Source organism: Eptesicus fuscus, chromosome 15, assembly GCF_027574615.1.
Source record: "Eptesicus fuscus isolate TK198812 chromosome 15, DD_ASM_mEF_20220401, whole genome shotgun sequence".
NCBI lineage: Eukaryota > Metazoa > Chordata > Mammalia > Chiroptera > Vespertilionidae > Eptesicus > Eptesicus fuscus.
In genome coordinates, this window is record NC_072487.1 from 77,961,248 (window position 1) to 77,969,289 (window position 8,042).

Below are 8,042 nucleotides of genomic sequence, written 5' to 3' on the forward strand. Positions count from 1 at the left end.
CAGAGCCACACGTCGGGACACGCCTCCCGCTGCCCAGGCCCTGGGGCTGCTGGTTACCCCGAAGGGGAGGACGTGCCCCGGACCCCTGAAACCACCCCCTGCCCTGCGCATGGCCCGAGTTCCGCCCGAGCACGCCGCGGGCACGGGGAGGGTCCTGAGGGTGCACGGAAGGGACTCAGGAGAGAGGGGGTGCCCCGCGGGGAGCAGAGGCAGAAACCCCTCCCGGGGTGGATAGTCCTCCGGGACTGCACCCCACCACAGAGGTCCCCAGTGGGAGAGAAATGGGGGGGAGACCAGGGCTTAGCCAAAGGGGTGCATTGTCGAGGGGCACATGGGACTTGGGGGGTCTCCTGGGGCAGCAGGGACACTGGGCTCGTTCCAGCCCCTGAGAGAGCGGTGCCCTGCGCGCCCAGCCCAGAGCCGGGCCAGCGCCCCCTGCTCTCACGCCTGGCAGATGTCCCAAGGCCTCGGAGGGCACGCCCGCCCCTGCCCTCCTCCCGTGAAGCTGGACAGCCCCTCGGGGGCCCTGATCCCTCCATGTGAGTCTCAGGGCGCTTCTGAGTCCCCGGATTCACGGTTAGTCGGGGCGGGTCGGCATCTCGCCGGCGTGAGGCCCCCAGCGAGGGCAGGTCTCCATCCGGGGCTCCCCGCGCGCACCAGAGCGGTGACGTCTGGGCCCCTGGATCCCGGCGCTCAGCCTTCCGTCCCGCGCTCAGTGCGCCTTCTGAGCGGCACCCTCTTGGCCGCCGGTTGTTGTGAACATGAACTTGTTGCCTTTGGAGCGTCCCGTGTGCCCGGCAGACACCCACGAGGCCGCTGGTTCTATGGGCTGCTTCCTAGACAAATGGTTCCGTGAGGGAAAACCTCAGACTCGCTAACGACGAAGATGAAAAAACCTGGTTCCCTTCTTCCCGAGAGCGAGAGCAGCTCACTCGAACCCACAGACACCCACGTAGGCACGCACGCCCGTGCACACACATGCACGCACACATGTGCGGAACAGCCGTCTCCGTCCTGCAGAGCCCGAGGGGCCTGCCCGGCGCCCTGGCCGCGGCCTCACTGCGCGCCGGGACCCAGCGGCCTCCTGTCCTCCGGGCTCGGGTCGGGCGGGGGAACAGGACGTGTGTCCACACATCGCGGTAGCAAAGCAGTAACTTCTGCCTGCGCCCCTCCTTCCTGCCTCGGTCCCCTCCCTGACCCCTGACTCCCCACCCTAGGGCCCCCCCCCAACCCGACTTTATGCACCCCCCTCCTTCCGGTGCAACCCCAGGTGCTCAGCAGCCCTTGGCGGAGGCAGGAGGTGAGGGGAGGGCGCGGAGAGCAGCCTGGAGGTGGAGGAGGAGGGACGCAGCCCCTGGGGTCCGCAGGAAGCACCCCTCACCCCGGGCCCGAGATACTATCGCCACGTGGAGAGCCTGCCAGGCCCGGAGACAGGCGACCGGCGTGTGCGGGGCAATAGCTCGCGTCCGAGTGAACTGGAGTTTGTATCTCAGGAGGCAGGTCCCGCGCTCGGAGCCCCTGCGGCCACGCCTGAGGCTCGGCACCACGGCCGAGACCGCTCCGCGGTAGGACCTGCGCCCCGCGCCCCAGTGTGAGCGTCTAGGGTCTACAAGCCCCGGAGCACGGGGAGAGAAGGAACCTCGCAGTCATGCTCCGGGTGCCCAGGAGGGAGGCCACTGTCACCCGGGAACTCAGGGACGGCGGGTCAGGAAGGAGGGGGGTGTGTGTGCTGATTGCTTAATTTCGTGCGTTTTCTTGTGCACAGAAACCCAGGTGTGTTCTCACCGACGTTAACCCGGTGGGTCAAGTCCCACCCCCGCCTACTGCCCTTTGCTCCCAGGGGCCAGGGCCCGGTCCGCCCGTCCCAGGTAAGCACGCCGACACGGCTGGGGCCACGCGGGGAACGCTCGGTGCCCACCCTGGGGCCCTGCTCCCAGAGCCGCTGTGCAAACACGTTTGCTCCGCAGAAAAGAACGGGCTGAGGCTGCCCAGGACACGTGTTCCCGGCGGGATTTCATTTCTAAACTTGCATTAAGGCAGGATTGGCCTCGCTGAGGCGTAAATGGATGTGGGTGGAATGCATAACGCTCACCCCGGCCCGCGTTGCCACGGGAGCGGTGCTGGGTGGGATGAATATTGACGGCACATAAGCGCCTTCTCCTCGGCCTCCCTCATCCCGGCATCACCTTGGGGAGCAGGTTCTCTGCCCAGTGGAGTGGAACAAGGGCCGAGGCCAGGGCCTGGACACACAGAGCTTCCTCCCCTCCTCCCATCATCCATGATCCTGGCCATCCCAGCGACGAGGGATGGCCGCGGGGAGGTGAGCGGGTAAGCACGGGCCCTGCCTCGGTTGCTTCTCAGCTTCGACAGAGGACAGCTCCCCGGCAGGCAGAGAGAACCCAGCCACGGTCACAGATGAGCCACGGCCATAGGACCCAGCAACTCCAAGTGAAGAATCCCAGGGAAGCCACTGATTGGCTGGCCACCTGCCAATCATCATGACAGAGGGAAGTGGGGGTGGAGCTGCCGGGCCACAACAGGGGACCTTGACCAAGGCTCAAGCAGGCTGACCGACCGGTCCCTCCGGCCTGGAACTGTCCCACTTTCAGCCAAGTCCCATGTCGCAGGAAGCCTTCAGTCCTGGGCAAACCCGTGGTCGGTCACGCTAAACCCGTGGTCGGCAAACTCATTCGTCCACAGAGCCAAATATCAACAGCACAACGATTGAGATTTCTTTGGAGAGCCACATTTTTTAAACTTAAACTTCTTCTAACGCCACTTCTTCAACATAGACTCGCACAGGCCATGGTATTTTGTGGAAGAGCCACACGCAAGGGGCCAGAGAGCCGCATGTGGCTCGCGAGCCGCAGTTTGCCGACCACTGCTCTAAACTCAAGAATCCGTCTAGAAATTTCCAAGTGTCGTGAGCGGGCTGAGCCAGGGCTAACCTGTTTCTCAAGCGTCCCATTTGGGCCATTTCCCCTCACAGAGTTTTAAAAAGACGCTTCAAAATGGGACAGCAACTGGGAACTGAAACGGGGTCAGAGGGCACCCTGTGGTCGGCCCCCCCTGCCCCCCGCAGAAGGCAAAGCCCCGCTCAGCTCGTGGTTAAACTGAACCTGCTCTTTGGTAACCCTGTGGGCCCCGGGTTCTGAGGGGCGCCAGGTTCCTCTTTCGGGGGCTGCTGGCCCGGAGCTGCTCAGCTGACATTTGGGGTCACACGCACCTCAACACCAGCCACCAGTTCCTCCCCCCGCGACGAGGGAGGTGGTCACGCAGCTCCCCTCCCGAGGAGGGGGACCTGGGCGCCTGGACAGGTCAGTTCCCTCCCTCGGCACCAGCGCCGAGCAGCCCAGTCACCGCCCGCCCTGCGCACCCGGCACAGAGGGCGAGCCGGCGCCGGCGCCCTGTGAGCGTGCGGATGGCAGGGTGGCCCTGGCACCGGGCCCCCTTCGGACGCGAGGGGCTGTGGAAGGGAGGGCACCCCGCCGGCCGCCCATCCAGGCGGGTGCCAACCCTCTGTGACGGGAGGAGCCCCCGCAGTGACACGACGTGGAGACGCGGCGAGTGCTGACGGGACGGCGCCGACCCCGTCCCCTCCCCCGGCCTCCCAGGGCCGCGGGTCTCCATTCCGTCTGTGCGCCAGCGGAGCCGAGCCCGGGCCGGGGAGGGCCTCCGACGGCAGCTGCGCAGGAGGAACGCCCGTCTTTTCCAGGACACGCTGCCGGCCCCTCGTGTCCCCACCGCCAGCCGCCGCATCCTGGTGGGGGTGGGCGCTCTCCCTGGAGGCTCGGGTTTCAAACGAGTTTTGCTCCCACGGAGCCCGGAGCCCGGGCTGAGCCCAGCTGAAGGGGTGCAAAGGCGCACCTGCGTTCTCTCCTCAGACTGAGGCTGGCCTGGGGGGGGCGCCCTGCTCAGGGTCACCCAGCGGTCGGCCTCACAGCACACGGCAGGCGGCCTCCGCCATCCAGGCTGGGAGCTCTAATGGGCTTTTCAAAGGCCACGCGGGCAAATACATGGCCTTAAAGAATCTCATGGTTTCACACACATGCACACACATCCACGGTCTCACACACATGTACACACATCCCATGGTCTCACACACGTGCACACATCCCATGGTCTCACACACGTGCACACACATCCATGGTCTCACACACGTGCACACACATCCCATGGTCTCACACACGTGCACACACATCCACGGTCTCACACATGTACACACATCCCATGCTCTCACACACATACACACATCCATGATCTCTCACACACATCCACGGTCTCACACACGTGCACACACATCCACGGTCTCACACACGTGCCCGTGCACACACACCGCTCGCACCGTTCCCCTCTAACACGCTGGGCGCAGCAGCTCGTGTTGCCTGAACAACGTGAGGGGCCTCCCCCGCGGGGCCTCCCGTGAGGACACGCCCCCACGGGGACTAGCTGGCCGGCAGGGCCAGGTGCCCGCAGGGACACGGAACGCCGACGTGTCGGGCGTGGAAATAAAACTGCGCAGATGAGATGGGGCCGCTAATGAGGGCAGGGCCGCCCGGGGCCGGGGTGCAGCCAGGCGCCCCGCAGCCGCTGGGGCGGATCCCGCGGGCGGGGCGGCCACACGGCGTGTTCCCCGGAACCGGTGACGGGACCTCCCTGGACTCTCAGAGGCGCCTGGTGCGTCTCCATCACGGTTGCTTCTCTGAGCCCCGCGCCACCTCCGCGCCAGGCCCGGCGAGAGCCCCTGACGGCTCCCCGTGGAGAGAAGACGGCCGCGCAGGCCGCGCTTGCTATTTGCGGTTCTAGGGCAGCACGGGCCTTTGAAACGGGGAGAAAGCACAGAAAAGCCACCGCTGGGCCCAAGGCCTCGGCTCTCCAGGGGGCCCCGCGGAGCAGGAGGGCACACGCCTGGCTGCCGGATGCTGACACGGGCGTGTCTGCCTCGGGCTCCGCTGTGCTTCCCCCCCCCCCCCCCCGCCCCCAGCTCCCCGGGGCGGCGGCGGCTCCCTGGAGTCCCCCCGGGCGTGGACGGCTCTTTGCTGGTGAGAAGAGCTGGTGCAAATGGACGGGCCGTGAGGGTGATGCTAATGGAGCCGGACGGGGCTGGCGAGCGGCCTCCCGGGCAGCGACTGGCCCGCCCGCTAATGGACCTTCCAGGAAAGGCCGCGGCGGCCGGATGTTCCGGATGAGCCGAGCACTCAACGGCCGGAGGCCCCGTGGAGAGAAGACCCACTTTTCCGAACTCGCTGCCTCTGCCGCGGTCCAGGGCTCATCTCACAGCCGGTCTGGTACGCGGACGGCCGCGCGCCTGGTCCCCGCCCGGCTCTGCGGACGGTGCGCACCGAAGCCTGCAGCCCTGCCCGCTCTCGGCGCCGGGCCCCTGAGCAGGGACGGGGCAGCCCAGGGCTCGGTGGGCAGTGGCCCTGGAGGTCGGGGCTGGAAACCCCAGGTGACCCCGGGCCATTTCCTCCTCCGGGCAGAGGCGGGGGTGGTCTCAGGGGCGCTGGGGGCCCCGTGAGGGACTGGTCCGGGGACACACCAACGTGGAGGGGACCAGTGTGCCCAGTGCTCCCAGCCCAGGAAGGGGTCGCCCGCCGGTGAAGGCAGACGCGGCCCAGGCGGTCCCCAAAACCGAGCCTCCTGGGGGGCAGCGCACGGCCCACATCGAGTCCCGGGTTCCTCGGCTGGAAGATGGGGGACAACACGGTGCCTCCCTCAGCGCTGCCGTGAGGAGGGGGGCCCGGTGCGGCCCAGCCACGTCCCCAAACGGAACGCCGGCGGGACGGGAGGGCCTCACAGCGCTGCCCCGCTCCTCCCCGCGGCCCCCCCCCCCCCCCGTGCCCTCGACCGCACGCAGCGCAGCTCTGGCGTCCCGCTCAGCCCGCGCCGCGGCCACAGAAAACGCGGTTCTCCGGGCGGCCGCCACGCTGACTGCGACGCCCTCCCCGACTCCCGCGACGCGGAGAGACTCTCCCCTTCGGTTATAAAAGCGTGGCTGTGGCAGGAGCCGGGCCTGGCGTGGGCAGCGCGGACAGCTCCCAGGAGCCGAGGGGGCTGAGCGGGCGGGGCCCACGGGGACCACGCTCACTGCCCACTCGGCTCCCCGTCGGCCCAGCGCGACGCCCGCGGAGGAGCCCACGTGGGGCTGGAGGCGGGAGGAAGGGCGCTGCTTTCCCGGTTCTGCCTTCCCTCCCGCCAGCGCGAGGCTCCCAGGCCAGGCTCTGCCGCTCCCTGAGCCCCAGGGGCAGGACGGCCGCCTCACCCCCGGCCTGCTGCCCCCGAGCCCTGCCCGCTACGGAGGACGAGCACCCGGGGTCGGAGGGAGGGAACAGACTCAGCAGAACGTCGGCCCCTCACTCAGCCCCCAGCGCCTCCTTCCCCAAGCTCCAGAGGACCCCCCGCCTGTGCAGAGACCCCCTCCCGCCCAGCCCACCCCCCTACAGCGAGCCTGGGCCCCTCCCGCCGAGCCCGTCGCTGCCTGAATTTGCTGCTGCATCTGCAGACCAGGGAACCCCGCGGCCTAAGGGCTCGGGGTGGGCTGTGCGCCTCCCGCTCCAGCTGCACGTGGGACAGAGCGAGGCGCCTGGTGCGCTGCGGGCGCGAGGACGGCGCGGGAGCGGCAGGAAGCAGGTCCGGCCCCTGGCGGGGACGGGCCCCGGGGCCCGGCCTGGAGGAGCCTGTGAGGCCACGTGTGCTCCTGACCCCAGCGGCGGGCATCTCGGGGGCCCCTCCAGGTCTGGGCGCACGGTCAGCGTTCGGGGGTGTGAGTGACATCTCCCCGCGAGGCCCAGAGGGGAGCGCGCACCCCAGGCCCCGCCCCACTCTGCCCACTGCCTCTCAGGGCGAGAAGCCGCTGGCTGAGTCCCCCAGCAGCCTCTGGGTCCGACTCAGACACTAAGGCCACACCCGGGAGCCAGGACAAAGGGAAAGTCCCCGGAGGGACCCCAAGTCCCGTCGCTACAAGACCCAGCCACCTGGTGCACCCCAAACCCCCCCCCCCCCCCGAAAGGCTCGGGCCCTGCCTTTGCCGATGGCGTGACCCTCACTTGCCTGTCCCGGTGCCTGAGGGGAGGGAGCGGGCGGAGAGGACGTGGCAGGAAGTGTGGACGTGGACGTGGTCTGTGGGCCAGGGTGGCGGGCAGACACGAAGCCCTCGTTGTCCTGGGCGTGCAGAGCCCCGGGGGTGCTCCAGGCGCCAGCTTGGCCGTGGCCTCAGGCAGGCTCGGGAGAGCGGGCGCCATCACCCCTCCTCCCTCCTCTTCTCCCCGCACACACGGCTGCGAGAGCTCAGGGCGCTCTCCGTGTCTCCGTGGGAAGGGGGGGATGGGGGGGCTCAGGTGGCATCGCCGGTGTCGAGGCTGGAGAAGGGGCTGGGAGGCCGTGCACTGGGGCCGGCTCACAATCTCCCGTGGGAGCGGCAGAGGCGAGCGGGCAGGCGCCGTGGGGCCCGACTCCGTGAGCGCAGGCCACTGCGGAGCCGACGCGGCCGGCTGCCAGAAGGTCACCTCCCCCAGGCAGCCTGCCCGGACCCCTGCTCCCCAGGCCGTGACCCCACCTGCAGAGAAGCACCCACAGGGCCCCGTCTCGGCTCACGTCCCTCACAGCGGGGCCGGGGGCCGCAGTCCTTGACAGCCGTGCCCGGAGCCCCCGCTCTCTGCTCCTCCGGGGCCCGAGGCTCCGGGCCGAGACCCGCCTCTGCCTCCTTGTCCGCCACCGGCCTCCCCTCCGAGGCCCCACGCCTGTGACCTGCAGCCCCCAGACCTGCCTCCCCCCGCTCTGTGCCCAGGCTCTCGCCCTCAGGGAGCTGGGCTGCAGAGGGGTGGCGCTGCCCTGTGTCCTCGTGTGAAGTTCTCCTGCCGTCTCCCTGTCACCCCGTCTCCCCGCAGTCAGGCCCCCAGTACTCACAGGCACCTGGGCACCTCCTCCAGGCCCGGGGCTCCCCACAGGGCGTCCTCTGTTTATTGTCCTCTGTCCCCACTTGACTGGGAGTCGGGGAGGGTGCAGGCTGTGTCCGTTCTAAACCCGCAGTTATTCACTGACCG